Below are 15881 nucleotides of genomic sequence, written 5' to 3'. Positions count from 1 at the left end.
TCGCAATTGAACCAGAACCCCTGGAACAGAGAGGCAGGGAATCTATCAGCTGCTCCACCCCATCTCCCCCAGTTGTGGGAAGTCTGGAACCAGAGGTCCAATGTATAAACCACAGTTTGCCATGACCAGATTCAAACAGCAGTTGCTGCAGTTAAAACAATACTAGCCACTTTATAATTATGGCCAGAATTACACGGATCACTGAATACTTTTTGAATGCAATAAAGCATCTGCAATTACTATAGTGTTCTGCTCTTAATTTCAGTGTATTAATACAACCGCCATGAAGCTAAATTGAGCACGTCCAAAAGCACATTACATTAAGCAGCTTTTGACACAAACAGGCCATTCAGCCCAATAAAGCTTGCTAGATTCCTATTTATATGATGTGTTGAAATAACTATAGAGTTTAGATTTGAAAGTTTGTTCCATGTGACCACAACTGTGTAAATAAATGCTTCCCGACGTTCATCTGAAATCTCCCCTTAAGCAGTCGCAACCTATGGTCCCGTGTCCTCGATGATGGATTAACTTTGAAGTAGGCATCCACTTTATTATACCCTTAATGATTTTGAACACTTCTATCATGTCTCCTCTCATTCTATGTCTACGTCGACCAAGAGGATTTAATTCTTTCAACCTTTCTTAGCTCATACCCTGCAGACCTGCAGTGACTCTCGTGGCCCTTCTTTGGATTCTCACCTGTGCATGATATTACCCAACAAATGCAAAACAAGGACGCGCAACATCAAACAGCAGTAGTTAAGCATGTTGGACAGTAGCAACCTCATTCCCCTAAAAGGGGTAGTACTCACCACAATTTGAGAGGCATTTGCTAAGACCACTAACTAGTGGGATTCAAACTTTTCACCAGGAAGAGAGAGATGGAGCATAGTGACGCTGTTATTTTGAATAATATTAAGATGAATATCCCCAGGGTCTGATGAGATCGAGAGGAGATTGCTGGGACTTTTTGACAGGTATCTCTGTATTCCCTTGTGCCACAGGGAGATCCCAGAGGACTGAGGAATAGCTGATTTTTTTTTAAAAAAGGGCAATAGGGATTTATATGGCAGTTCCTTTTGAAGCAGTGGTGAGTGCTTGGAATGCACTGCTAGTGGCAGTCGATACAACAGCAACGCTTAGACAGTCTCAGTTGTAGAACCATGGAAGGACATCATGTAGCCCATTAATTCTGCACCACCACGTACAAGCAATCCGATTAGTCCCACTTCCCCAGCCTCACCCCGTATCCCTAAGTATTCTTTCCCTTTATATGTTTATCCACCTCTATTTCGAATGCTACGATTAAATTTGTCTCCGTTACTCTGAATTAACAGACAATAAACACTCAATGTAAAAAGGTTTTTCCTCATGCAAGTTTTGGTTCATTCATTGGTCTCTTCTCTAGCTGCAACACAAGACATGCATCTACATTACTTGTGGGGGGGGGGAGAAAAATTATTTTTAATGGCAGCACAACTATCAGATTCTGGATGTTTTCAGAGATTTCACTCAATGACAAGGAAGCAAATGCAAATGCTGAATCAAATGCAACCGATTCTGGAACTCACTCAGCCCAATGATCCAAGCGAAAACTCTTACCCCTTTATCTGCTGCAGGGACTTCACGCAGGTCTTATTGTTTAAAAGTCACTTCAAATAAAACAGAACAACACATTAGGGTTACTTTAAAAGTTTAATGAGGGACATTTAGCAAAGTGATGAAAAACTCTCTCCTACATCTGAATGAAAGCAGTTTAATACTCATGACTGAAATTGATTCTTTTAAAAAAAAATCATGAGTCATGTTTTGAAAAGTTTGCTTAATTTTTTTTGGTGATTAATTGATGAATCAACATTTTCAGAGCACTTAAGCTGTCTGGATGCACACCAATTTGTCATGTCAGTGTCACATTTAAGTCTGTCCTTTATGGCTGCTGAGGTTCTGAAACTGAAATACCCCTTTGTAAATGAATTTCTGTTTATTTTGCTTGACTTTGCAATTCGCTCACATAAATGCATTATTTTAAACTGTTTGTTTTCTGCCAGACTGACTAGTCAAAGGCCTGCAGAAGTAAACACCCATTTAAAAAGCACCTGCCACACCACTTATAATTAATTTTAAACAAAAGCCGAGGAGTTAATGAGCTTTGTATTGGAGCATGCGCGTTTCACATGCTGTGTTACAATCTTTAGCTTCTGATAGTAAAGAAACTGACAAAAATCAAGGCAGATCTTAGCAAGGAAGGCAAGTAGGGCAACATGTATTCAGGCATAGTGGCACATTAGGTACCTCAAGACTCAAACAGCCCAGGACTCACTTTGTGTGAAGTTTGTACGATTTCCCATTACCCCCCATGGGTTTCTCCAGTTTTCTCCCCAAAAGACATGCCGTGAAGTTGTTAACTCGCTGAAGTAAAAATTACTCCTGGTGTAGGTGGATGGTGGTAGACTTGATGGGCAGGTGAGAGATTAAGTTACAAGGAAACTGCGAAATGTCTTTGCTCTACTGACTTGAGTCAAACACACTCCTGTGTTTAAGAAAATGAGAACCTAACAGCAAAAATGGAAAGGTGGAACAAATTGCAACCAGATAATTACACTGACATTCCCTTCAGTAGTAGCAGTTTAAGCATTGTCAAATTTGAAAATAAAGGCTTCAACTTTTTGATTTGATACATTAGATTTTTAAGCAATTAAATACAGATTCAATATTGTCTAATAAGTGACTATGCCCATTTCTAGTGAGCAGAATCTTTAAATATTTCAAAGGGAGAGGTAAATGGATTCTTGATAAGCGAGAGGTGAAGGTTTACTGGGGCCACGCAAGAAAGCAGATATGAAATTAAAGTCAAGTCAGCCATGATTCTTATTAAACATAGCAGGTTCTTGGGACTGAGTGGTGTATCCCTGCTCCTTGCTTTCATTTCCCAAAGCATGTTGTGCCCACGATGTTTACTTGCATCCAAAAATTAGTGCTTATGATTTTCCACCACTTTATGTTCTGTTTCCTGCCACACTCCTAATTCATAACTGGTAGCTGTTTACATCTTCTTGACATACAGGGTAGAGTGTACCTGAAATGAGCTGCCAGAGGGAGTAGTCAAGGTGGGTAATATTGAAGAGGCGTCCATTTGAATAGATACATGGAGGGGCAGGGCTTGGACGGTTATGGACCAAACACAGGTGACTGGGACTAGCTGGGACGATGCTGTCGTCAGCACAAACCAATTGCACTGAAGGGCCCATTTCAGTGCTGTATTAGTTTATGTATTAGCTGCATTCACAGTGGCAAATTGACTGGCATTTTTACTTAGTGGTCTTTTCAGATATTGTAGAATGCAATTCTGACTCTGATTATAAATTAATAATATTAAAGATCCTTTATCATTTATGGACAGGTAGAAAAAGATGGTGCAAGGAAATTTTAAACTAACAACTGCAGAGTTATATGTCTTTCAATGATGGATTTGGGAGCAAGTAATACCTTTATTTAATACAGAGGTACATTGTATGTAGAATATGACAAGATAGAATGATTAGAGTTTCAAATAGTAATTCAGCACTTTAAAAAAAAATTAGGATTACCGATTTTTAAAGGAATAGAGATTAAAGATAAGCTATGATGCTTATTTACTAAACAGACCAAAATGCAAAACTATGGCTATACAATTAAATGAAAAATTAGCAATTGAGATTAGGGATCATTAAACGAATGTAATACATTGTTGAAGAAGTTGTTAGATTCTGCAAATCAATGTTGTTTCATAACAGTTTGGTGCACTGGCTCATCTGATTTTCACCATCATCTGTGTACTGAAAGGATATATACTGCACTTGAAGGAAAATGTGTACTGCCATGGAGGTTTAGGAGCTGAGAATGAGAGTTGCAACAACTACATGAGAAAGCTGCATTCATTGTGCATTGGCAGTAGCAGCAGCTAAACAGTTAAATACAGCGGAACTGTGTTTAAGGTAGATGATTTTCCACAAGTCTGTGCTAATTTTACAGAGAAAAGTCCCAAGCAAACCAAGGAAGAGTAACTCTCCACAACAGGAGAGACGAGAATCACCTTAAATTGAACTTTGGGTTTTATCCAAATACTTGGGAAAATTGTTTTTATTCTTCAAACCATGTATGAGCACACTAAAACTTCTGTTTTATTTTGTGCTCATTCTGTGCAAAAAATCATCATTGTGCAAATGCAGATTCACACAAATTGAATGCATTAAGGGTAAATTCCTCTCCAGGCACTTTAGTAACAATGGTGGTTGATTACTCTGCTGTAACTTACAATTAGCCCATTGAATTGTACAGATTTCCTCATGACATCAGTGGCCTGAAACACTGAAAGGTATGGAAAAACTATCAAAATGTAGCAACCATTCAAGTAAATAAAACAAAAAGGAAAATATTTTCTGTATAATGAAAACGGAAGCACCTCCACTTGCTTTTCACTTTCTCAATTCTGTACTATTGTACATTAAAATAAACCTTATTAGTACTTCATCCAAAACTATTAGACAAATAGCAGCCAGCTTATTTTTGATAGAGCCACTCTATGACAACAGCCTACCCTTTTACTGCAAAATGCTAAAACAGCCAGACTCATTGGGTGAGCGGAGTCGGCAACGTCTTCAAGTTATAATCTCCTCTTGAATTTGGAGTACGTTTTGAAATGCCTGAGATAGCAGTCACAACGCATTTTAAACAAAGAAATGCCTTTATGAATGAAACACTATTTCTTGTTATCAGATCAAACAGAAGTTCTACTGCAAGATGTATCTGGATCAAGATCCTGTTGTGTACCACTGTACGTTACAATAATTACCACTGTTATTCTATGCTCATGGGATTACGTCTCTATTCACTTCCTTCCCACAAATTAAAATTTTAGTCAGTGTTTTAACCAATTGTAAATGTCAGTTACTTCAAAAAAAAAAGTTCAACCAACATTCAGGAATAATGGAAAAATTTCTCTTAAAAATCAACTTTAAAAGTAATAATACTTCAAATGATTAATACAAAGAAAAATAATCAAATTGTTCACTACATCAAGGTATTTCACAACATAATGCATTAGAGTAACATCTTAAAATATTTCTATACCATGTGGAAGTAATCAGCTGAACTTCATCCAACTTAAAGCATTTTGAATTGGAAGATTATGTTAAGTTTGCATGAATAGTGTCCATGGGTTGCAATGTTTACCCACATTGTCAGATTTGTTCAGTTCATGGTTACTGAACAGGCGCCACTCAGCACTGGTAAGAGATATTTAAATCTTTGGCCTATTGTCCAATTTGAGACAATCTTTCTGCAAAGTAAACAAATTTAATGGTGATACTATTATCATTGCACTTTGGCAATGAAGAACATGAAGTGAAATGAAGCTGCAGACATTCTTACTTAACCTTCTTACATGTTCATCAGTCTAATTCACATTTCCCCAGCAGGGTTAAAACTGTCTAGACTGATATGATCGCTTTAGAAACTTAAAAAATAGAGCAGCAAGCAAATTTTCACAGGCCTACATACAGCCTCCATGAATTACATGAAAAAAGAATAGATTTTCTTTAAAGATTTCAGAATAGTCCTATGCAAAACATGAGAAAGATGCAGTTTTTTTAAATTTAAAAGTTATACCAATTAAAATTTCACTTTTAAAAATTATTACTACTATATGAAAATACTTGGCTAATGCATTAATGCTAATATGAGAATACAAATTACAATATGCAATTTTTAAAAAATGGAATGCTTTGTGAAGTAATTGGCATAGTTATGAGGGCTATAATTAAAAATAAAAACTGGTCCAAGTATCAATTGATCTCTCAATGTTTCAACCAACAAGTAAATTAAGCAGTGATCCTAAAGCTTTGAAATTCCTTCAAATTTTAAACTTTTAAAATTAAGAGAAGTTGAGAGAAAGGAATGATACTAGACTAGTTAATGTCAACTATGTAGAAACTTAATTACCCCACAGCAAGAAAAGTCATTAACATAAAAAAATCTCAGGGAATAAAGTTAAAGGCTACAATATTGCATGCAGTTTTTGTTGCCTTAGCATTGAGAGGACATGACTGCTCTGGAGAGTGTTTACAGGAGATTCTCCGGCCTGGTGCCTGGGATGGAATAGTTCAGAGATGTGGAGAGACCTCAGACTAGTTACATTTAGGCATCTGGATACAAATAAATCCCTCAACAATACAAGTTTAAGACCCTGAGGCACTTACTATGTTTTTAATTAAGAGGAAATAGAATGGCAACAAGAGGGAATGAGATTTGGCAGGCAGGGTTAACGATATCACAAAAAGGTTCATCAGTTATATCGACAGTAAATGGGTGACCAAGAAGAGACTAGGTCCTCTTAAAGACCAGAGGTGCCTATGCTGGAGCTGCAGGAGGTGGCTGAGATTTTTAATGACTACCTCTACATGTTTACTAAGGCTACATCCACACTAGACCAGATAATTTTGAAAATGCTGGTTTCATGTAAAAGATAGGCGTCTCCACCAAGCATTTTTGAAAATACCTCATTCCACATTAAAACGGGTATTTGGGCAAATCTCCTCCTACTGGGCACATCTACAGAAAACAAGTGACATGCTTGGTGTTGAATCTCGCAGTGAAAGTGTACGTTTGTGCAGTTACAGACTAGAAAAACTTAAGGAAATTGCCAAACAACAGACAGTTGTTGGCTCTCGTGCAGGAGGACTTAAAACTCAAAAAAGCAAATACTGGAGCGTATGGAGGCAACCGACAGGGAGTTCACGGACAGTATGACCCGGCTGACAATGAACATTGAAAAACTGACCAACTGTTGCATTAATAAAGCACCTTGTTAAATGTACAAAACATGTCCACATCAGTGTTATCTTGTATTTCCATACAATGTTAGGCTGTTGTCAGAGAAGTACTGGCATAAATAGGTAAACCACCTTCATACAAGTACGGAGAGAAAACAGGGCAAAGTGAGTATACTTATTTATTCAGTAAGTTATGGGCCAAAGTATTTGGTGAGTACATTTCTAACTCCTCTGGCTTCAGTCTCATTGCCCTCTGTTCTGAAATTGTCAGGTTGCGTTCAAAATAAAACAATGAAATGCTGCCATCTGTTCGGCACGTCATGACAGCATTTCTAGAAATCTCCAGTTACCCCATCCACACTACTCTTGCCCAAGCAGCATTTTCAAATTTACACACTCTGGAGGGCATTTTAGAAAAGCTCAGTTTTTGGGGGAGGAAAACGCTGTTTCAGTGTGGACAGAGGGTCAAAATGAAGAGGAAAAAGCTTCAGTTACGGATTTATCTAGTCTAGTGTGGACGTAGCCCAAGAATATCATGAATGCCAAAGAAATTAGAGTAATAAGTCATGAGGTCTTGGATTATTTGCATATTACAGGGATGGATAATTTGCAGCCTTGAGTCACATGAAGACCATAAGGCATAGAAGTAGAATTAGGTCATTTGGTCTATTGAGATTAGGGTGGGCAAAACGCCAGGGCCTGATCAAGTGCATCCCAGATCTTGTGGGAGTCTAGGGATCAATTCACTGATCCTTCTGTAGAGATATTTGCTTTGTCGCTAGATACCAGTGACATCTGAGAATACTGCAGGGTGCAGATCTTGTTCCACTGTTCAAGGGGAGCAAGAACAGGCCAGAGAATTACAGGCCACTGGGTCTGACTTCAGCTGTTACTGGAGAGAATTCTGAGGAACAAGATCTTCTATCATTTGGAATGTCAAGGTCTGATAATCATTTATAGTCAGCTAGGTTTTGTCCAATGAATCTTTTGGAGTTTTTTTTCAAAGAGGCACATAACTCGGATTAAGGTAGGCCTTCATCTCAAGATCATATAGACTGCTGATCTGGGATTCAGATAGAGCTTGTAAGCTGAATTCAGGACGGCCTGAGGTGATAAGAAGCAAAGTATAACGGTGAAAGCTGATTCTCTGACTGCAGGCCTGTCACTAGTGGGTTGCTTCAGTGGTCAGCGTTGGGTTATAATTCTTTATGTACATGACTTGGGCATGAATGTATATGACATGATTAGCAAGTTTGCCACTTTTGTTTACATTAGGTGGTCTGGTAGATAAACTACAATGAATTCAAAAAATATATATCCTGGTCAGTTAAAGAGATGGTCTGAGGAACATTAAATGGATTTCATCTTAGAAAAGTGTAAGGTGATGAATTTTTGAAGTTAGCTAGTGAATGGCAGGGCTCTGACAAGTGTTGTGGAACAGAGGGACAATTTGGAGTGTAGAAGAATGAGAGGGGACTTGATAGAGGTCTACAAGATTATGAGAGGCATAGATAGGGCGGATAGTCAGTACCTGTTTCCCAGGGGACCAACAGCAAACACCAGAGGGCATATGTACAAAATTAAGGGAGGGAAGTTTAGGGGAGACATCAGGGGTAAGTTTTTTTTTATATATACACAGAGGGTTGTGAGTGCCTGGAATGACTTGCCAGGGATTGTGGTGGAGGCTAAAACATTAGGGGTATTTAACAGCCTCTTGGACAGGCACATGGATGAAAGAAAAATGGAGGGTTATGGGGTAGTGTGGGTTTAGTACTTTTTTAAAAAAGGATTATATGGGTCAGCACAACACAGAGGGCCGAAGGGCCTATACTGTGCCGTAGTGTTCTATGGTTCTATGAGTACAAGTGCACAATTGGCTGAAAGCGGTCACGCAAGTAGATCAGTAGATGTTTAGCTTCAGAACATCAACTTTAGAAGTAGACATATCATGTTGCAGTTATACAAGTTGTTGGTGAGATTATACTTGATGTATTTTGTACAGTTTTGGTCACCTTGTTATAGGAAAGGCATTGTCAAGCTGGAGAAAGTGCAGAAGAGATTGGGGAAAGTTCTGCAAACTACAAAATATGACAAAAGATACACTGTGTAAAATACAGATACAGGAAATGTGGGCTATGTGGCACCTCAAGCTTGTTGTTAACTTAAAAATTGTACCTCCACCCATCTGATCAATCTTCATATTCCTAGATACTCTTAAGAGTATCAAGTGACATCAATCTTTTGTGACTGAGCATTTCTAACTTTAGGGAAATGACTTTCAAAGATTTATAAGCCTCAAGGTGAAGACATTTCCATTTTTACTCTGTCAACTTATTCTGAGGAGAATTCCACACCCTCTCATCCCCCCACCCCCCATCCAGCTCCAGATAGCATCTATCCTATCAATCTCTCTTATTATGTTCTTCTTCCGACAATGTAATATTCCTCAGTACAGCACCAAAGTGCCAGAGTGTTTTTGTGCTTAACGCTGCACCCTCACCCAAGTAAACAATTAACAAAATAAAATCTAATTTGAGCGTTTACTTGGCAGCAGTAAAACCTACAGGTGGAATCTTGGCAATCAAGTAAGGGGAATGGAAGGTAGAAGGATAAAACTAGAACATGTGTAATGAAGGTTTCCATTAAATGTTACACTACCATTAAGGAATAACATTTTAACTTGCATGATTAAAACAACAAGGTTTAACACAAAGACAAACATATACTTTGGTGCATAACTGAAGTATTGGCTCACAATAAAAGGTGGCCCTGGCTTCTTATTCAAAGAAACATTAATGAAAAGTAAATTTCGATTTACAAGAATCAGAAAAAGATTTATCACCAGCATGTGACGTAAGATTTGTTAATTTAGCAGCAGCAGTTCAATGCAATACATAATCTAGCAGAGAAAAAAAGGTAAATCAATTACAGTATACATATATTGAAAAGATTTTTTAAAAAAATGTGCAAAAGCAGAAATAATTATTTTTTTAAAAAAAAGTAGTGCCAAAGCTTCAATGTCCATTTAGGAATCGGATAGCAGAGGGGAAGAAGCTGTTCCTGAATCACTGAGCGTGTACCCTCCGGCTTTTGTACCTCCTACCTGATGGTAACAGTGAGAAAAGGGCATGCTCTGGGTATTGGAGGTCCTTATTAATGGACGCTGCCTTTCTGGGACACTGCTCCCTATAGATGTCCTGGGTACTTTGTAGGCAAGTATCCAAGATGGAGCCGATAGATTTACAAACTTCTGCAGCTTCTTTTGGTCCTGTGCAGTAGCCCCTCCATATCAGACAGTGATGCAGCCTGTTAGAATGCTCTTCACAGTACAACTATAGGAGTTTGAGTGTATTTGTTGACATACCAAATCTCTTCAAGCTCCTTAATGAAGTATAGTCGCTGTCTTGCCTTCTTTGTAACTATATCGATATGTTGGGACCAGATCAGATCCTCAGAGATCTTGACACCCAGGAATTTGAAACTGCTCACTTTCTTCACTTCTGATCCCTCTTATGAGCATTGGTATGTGTTCCTTCAACTTACCCTTCCTGAAGTCCACAGTCAGCTCTTTTGTCTTACTAACGACGAGTACCAGGTTGTTGCTGTGGCACCACTCCACTAGTTGGCATATCTCACTCCTGTACACCCTCTCATCACCACCTGAGATTCTACCAACAATGGTTGTATCATCAACAAATTTATAGATGATATTTGAGCTATTGCTAGCCACACAGTCATGGGTATATAGAGAGTAGAGCAGTGGGTAAGCACACACCCCTAGGTGCGCCAGTCTTGATTGTCAGCGAGGAGGATGTTATCACCAACCGCACAGACTGTGGTCTTCCAGTTAGGAAGTTGAGGATCCAATTGCAGAGGGAGCTACAGAGGTCCAGGGTCTGCAACTTCTCAAATTAAGATCTACAGCAATTTTTTGTATTAATGTCACTAAATCATCTGAGGCATTTCAATTTCCATATGCTGATTTATATTAAAAAAAAAATAACCCCGTAAAACATAAGATAACTTGCACGCTGCCAGGTTAAGAGTTTCTGCTGCGTACAAGAAATTTTATTCCATCTGTCCTCACCCTTTCTAAAACTGAAGACAGAAAAAGGTAAACAACGAGCAGTACTAAGAAGCAAATATGTAGTGCTTTCATTGAAATTTCCCATAATACATGAAACATGGTACTGATTACAATTTGTTTTGGTGCCTTCAAGGTCTATGGGAATAAATACCCAAAAAATGTTTGCAATTTGTCAAAAGTTAGATTATACCAAGCAAAAAAGAAGCATGTAGTCAGCATCTACCAATTAATTTGAGAAGAAAGGACCAATGAGCACTTTCATTGTCTTGTGTGTTTAATAGAAGGCAAAAAATATTGGAATTACTTGCACATTCTTTCTAAATCAATGTGGGTAGAAAAGTTTAATGATCCAAACAGAATGTACAGTTTGTAGTCACAAGTTGTAGCTGAACAACTGAGTACTTTCAGCTACACCAGATTACAGATGAATTTCATTCACGTTCCTGTGATCAAAGAAACAGACCGTTTTAAGCTATGCAGCACAGAGTTTAAAAAACAGCTGAGCTAACAATTAATTTTTTTAATATTGACTTCAAATACTCTTGCTGGAAAGCCTGGCACGTAAGCAAAATGCTCACATGAGAAAGCAAGTGCAACTGCAATGGCCTTGAAAGCAAACCTAACAGAAATGCTGCACAGCACATTCGCAAACCTGATTCAAACTTCTCCAAAGAGACGAGGTATCAACCAAATACCATTAAATGTGAGCTCAAATGTAGATAGTTGCCTCATACAACTCAAAATGAGAACAGCTACAACTAATATAAAATTCCACAAAGCAGGTGGATTACAGTACATTCTGATCAAAACTGACTCCTCACCTTCTGACGTCATTTGTGCCATTAGAAGATAATCAAGTAACACACCCAATTGCTAGAAACTTGCTCATTAAATTATACATTGACTATATGGGCTCAAGGGGTCCCAACACACTCTGCCACTATTATACTACCATCAAGGATGCCTATCATTCCATCCTTAGACCGCATCTCAGGAAATCAGACCATCTGGCTGTTCCTCTACCTGCATACAGGCAAAGGCTAAAGAGCACGGCTCCAGAAGCAAGGACAATGAAGAGGTGGTTGGGATAGATGGAGGAGCAACTACAAAACAATTTCAAGTTAGTGGACTGGGCCATGTTCAGGGACCCAGGATCTGAACAAATACACCATGGTTATCACAGACTTTCTCAAGTCAGTCATGGACAGGTGCGTCCCCACAAAATCACTTAGTCTTCCCCAACCCAAAGCCCTGGATGAACCAAGTGATCCACAATCTGCTAAGGACCAGATCAGTGGTATTCAGGTCTAGCAACCATGTGCCAAAGGTCTAGGTATGACCTCCAGAAAGCCATCGCACATGCAAATTGGCAATTCCAGACCAAACTTGAATCACAGAAGGATGCTCAACAGCTGTTGCAGGGCTTGAGTGCCATCACTTCCTACAAAGTAAATCCAAGTAATATGTGACAAGGTTTTGCTCCCAGATGAGCTCAATACCTTATGCCCTCTTTGACCAACACTTGGAGGCATCTTCACAAATTCCCACGGCCTCTGACAACACTGATTTCAGTTTCTGAGGCTGAAAGCATCTGGCCAAGTACTCATGACCATATTGATTAACTGGTTTGTGTGTTAACTGCCAACTTTAACCACTTGCTTCAGACAGGCTTCAATTATACCGGTGCCAAGAAGAAAAAGGTAACTTGCATCAATGACTATCAACCTATAGTACATGTATCTACTGTGATGAAGTGCTTTGAGAGTTTGGTGATGAGATACATCAACTCCTACCTGGGGAGTGACTTGGAATCACTCCAATTTGCTCACCATCACAACAAGTCAAAAGCAGATGCCATTTTATTGGCACTTCACCCAACTCTGGAAATTTGGACATTGAAGAAGCATACATTAGGATGCTCTTCACTGACAACAGAGCTCTGCAGTCAAAACTATCAACCCCTCAAAATTAATTAAGCAGCTTCAAATTCTAGGCCTCAATATCTCCTTGTGCAACTGGAATCTCGATTTCCTCACCTGTAGACCAATCAGTTTGGATTGGCAACATCTCCTCCACAACCACCAGTACAGGTGCATCACAAGGCTGTGTACCTAGTCCCCTGTTCTACTCACTTTACACTTATGACCGGGGCCAAGCACAGCTCCAATGCCAGATTTAAGTTTGTTGATAACTGTCATTGGCTGAATCAAAGGTGGTGACAAGCCAGCATATAGCAGGGAGATTGAAAATCTGGCTGAGGGGTGCCATAATAACCTCTTATTCAATGTCAGCAAGGAGATTATTGACTGACGAGGAAACCGAAAGTCCATGAACCAGTCCTCATATGGGGATCAGAGGTGGAGTGGATCAGTAACTTTAAATTCCTGAACGTTATAATTTCACAAGATTAGCCCTGTGTCCAGCATACAAATGCCATTACAAAAAAAGCACAATGGCACCTCTACTTTTAGAAATCTGAAGATTTGACAGGACACCTAAAAACTGTGACCAACTTCTATAGATGCACGATGGAGAGTGTATTGACTGGCCTCACAGCCAGGTATAGAAACACTAATATCCTTGAACTGAAAAGCCTGAAATATTGATGGATCATCACAGGTAAAGCCCTCCCCACTAATGAACACATCTACAAGGAGCACTGTTGCAGGAAAGTAGCATCCAGCATCAAGGACCCCCACCACCCAGGTCATGCTCATACTCATTGCTGCCATCAGGAAGGAAGTACAGGAGCCTCAGGACTCTCATCACCAGGTTCAGGAACAGTCATTACCCCTCAACCATCAGGCTCTTGGACCAAAGGGTATAACTTCACCTACCCCATCACTGAACTATTCCCACAACCCAAGAACACTTTATCTCATGTTCTCGATATTTATTCTTTATTATTTTTTTGTTGTATTTGCAGTGTTGTCTTTCGCACACTGGTTGTTTGTCCATCTTATGGTGTGCAGTTTTTCCATTGAGTCTATTGAGTTTCAATGTACCTACTGTGAATGCATGAAAGAAAATGAATCTCAGGGTTGTATATGGTGACATTTATGTACTGTACTTTTACAATAAATTTGCTTTGAACACGTTTACAATGGCTTACTATCTGCTGAAAAGACTGATCCTAAACAGTACAATTAATATAATTGATCTGCAGTTACCACTAGAGCTGGCAGGATCCTGATACACCGCTAAGCAGGCTGTAAGGCTTATTCAAGAAAGGGAAGATTGTTTTTAATGAATGGAAAAAGCCAGCTTTGTGCTAATTGGTCTAACAGTTCAACATAATGCCATCTGGCCAAAAGGAGCGGAGTACATATTACTCAAGAAAATCCTTAAGTGAAGAAAGATTGTCCTTATAATTGATTTTATAAAGAGACAGATCCTTCATACTCTGTATACTTCAGCACGATAGGAAAAACAACCTTTGGATAAATGGTGCCAAGGCAGCTCTTCTTACATCCAGAAACCATCTTGAACTACACTGTTCTGCAAGTACAATCCAAAAATACAAACTGGCTTGTCTCCTCTTTGCAGCAGGTTGTCAAAAAAATGCAGCAGCATGAAATTCCACCTCTGAGATAACTTCATTGCTAAAGATCTTTTCAGTTGTGTGTCTGGGAGAGGTTCTGGATTGAAGCCTTGTCCAGACTGCACCTACTAAAAATACCCAAGATGGCGAAGCCAACCCAAGTGCTTTATGACCAATGACAAGAACTACCTGGAGAGTTTAGTTCATTGTTTTATGTATTATTGAAGCTTATTTGGCCAGCAAGTCCAACTCAGTATTTGCCCACTAAATTGGCAATAAAGGCTGTGCTTCACAACAGCTAGCAAACCTTGAGAATCCTGCCGACATTACTGAACTCCCTACATTGTTTGGCAATCTCTCTTGCTAGTGAATACCGTACCATTCAGGTCTCACTGGTTTGTGGGAAGTCATATTATCAGCCTTTCTCTGCACTAAATGTGTGTGCATTAAAGTCACCCCACTCCATCTTTGAAAGAACTTTGAAGAATTAAATACTGTAGATTAAGGGGAGCTGGTGAATTTACTATCCTTCTACTTACTTAAGAAATGGAGGGACATGGACCATGTGCACAATTTTAAAATGACATTGTAGTTAGCACAGGTGTTGTAAGCCAAACATCTGATCCTGTGCAGTATACTTTCTTTGTTGCACAAGACATTTAATGACACTGTTAGGGCATCAGAAGTTCTGGTGGTAAATAAAAACTCATGGTCTAGGAGGCAATATATTCACATGGAAAGAAGATTGAATAGCTCAAAAAGGTAACAGTAGGCATAATTGGATGTACATATGTACCATGGGGATCATTTACTGGTACCCTAATGTTTTAGAATTTGTATACAAGGTTGCTAAATTTGTTGATTGCTCAAGACGAATGGGAAAGTTGTATAGTTCCATATTTAAGAGCGGACAGAGATCTGGGAAGTGTAATGTAATGTAGGAAAGCATGAAACTATCCATTGACACAAGAGAATCTGCACATGCTGGAAATGTTGAGCAACACACACACACTCAAAATGGTGGAGGAACTCAACAAGTAACATCTATGAGGCAAATTAGCATCAAATGCTCATTTTCCTCTATAGATGCTGCCTGAACTGCCAAGCTCCTGCAGCATTTTGTGTTGCTCGTTAACAATCCTGCCCAACTCCATTATGAAAGACCAGAACACCTGATGCTAATTAAGATACATGCAGTAATCTTAAAATATATACACCGAATAAAATAATAAGGCAGGACAGTAAACCTTTTGCCTATTTAAACTTTCTAGGGATTTGGGCATTACTGGCGAGGCCAGGTTTATCCCCATTCTTAAATACCATTCAGAATGGGTATCTTGAGTTACGTAGGTATTCACCCACTACTGCTGGATGGTGTGTTCTAGGATTTAGAAACAGTAACAATGAAGGATCAAAGATACATTTCCAAATCAGAGTGGTA

At 39.0% G+C, this 15881-nt stretch overlaps 1 protein-coding gene across 5 annotated transcripts in view; it reads right to left on the bottom strand.

Annotated features, from left to right (window-relative positions):
• The window catches only part of slc7a2 (solute carrier family 7 member 2), a 116317-nt gene that overhangs the window by 60926 nt on the left and 39510 nt on the right, over window positions 1-15881 (bottom strand). Inside the window, exon 2 of one of the 5 annotated variants that reach the window (XM_059989285.1) lies at window positions 1606-1655. The exons of the other annotated variants lie outside the window; for them this stretch is intronic. The gene's annotated coding sequence lies outside the window, so the exon portion shown is untranslated. The remainder of the gene's footprint in view (window positions 1-1605; window positions 1656-15881) is intronic. 5 annotated transcript variants of the gene reach the window in all.

Source organism: Hypanus sabinus, chromosome 14 (assembly GCF_030144855.1).
Source record: "Hypanus sabinus isolate sHypSab1 chromosome 14, sHypSab1.hap1, whole genome shotgun sequence".
NCBI lineage: Eukaryota > Metazoa > Chordata > Chondrichthyes > Myliobatiformes > Dasyatidae > Hypanus > Hypanus sabinus.
The sequence above is the reverse complement of the archived record's forward strand: the minus strand, read 5'-3'. Positions and strand labels throughout refer to the sequence as shown.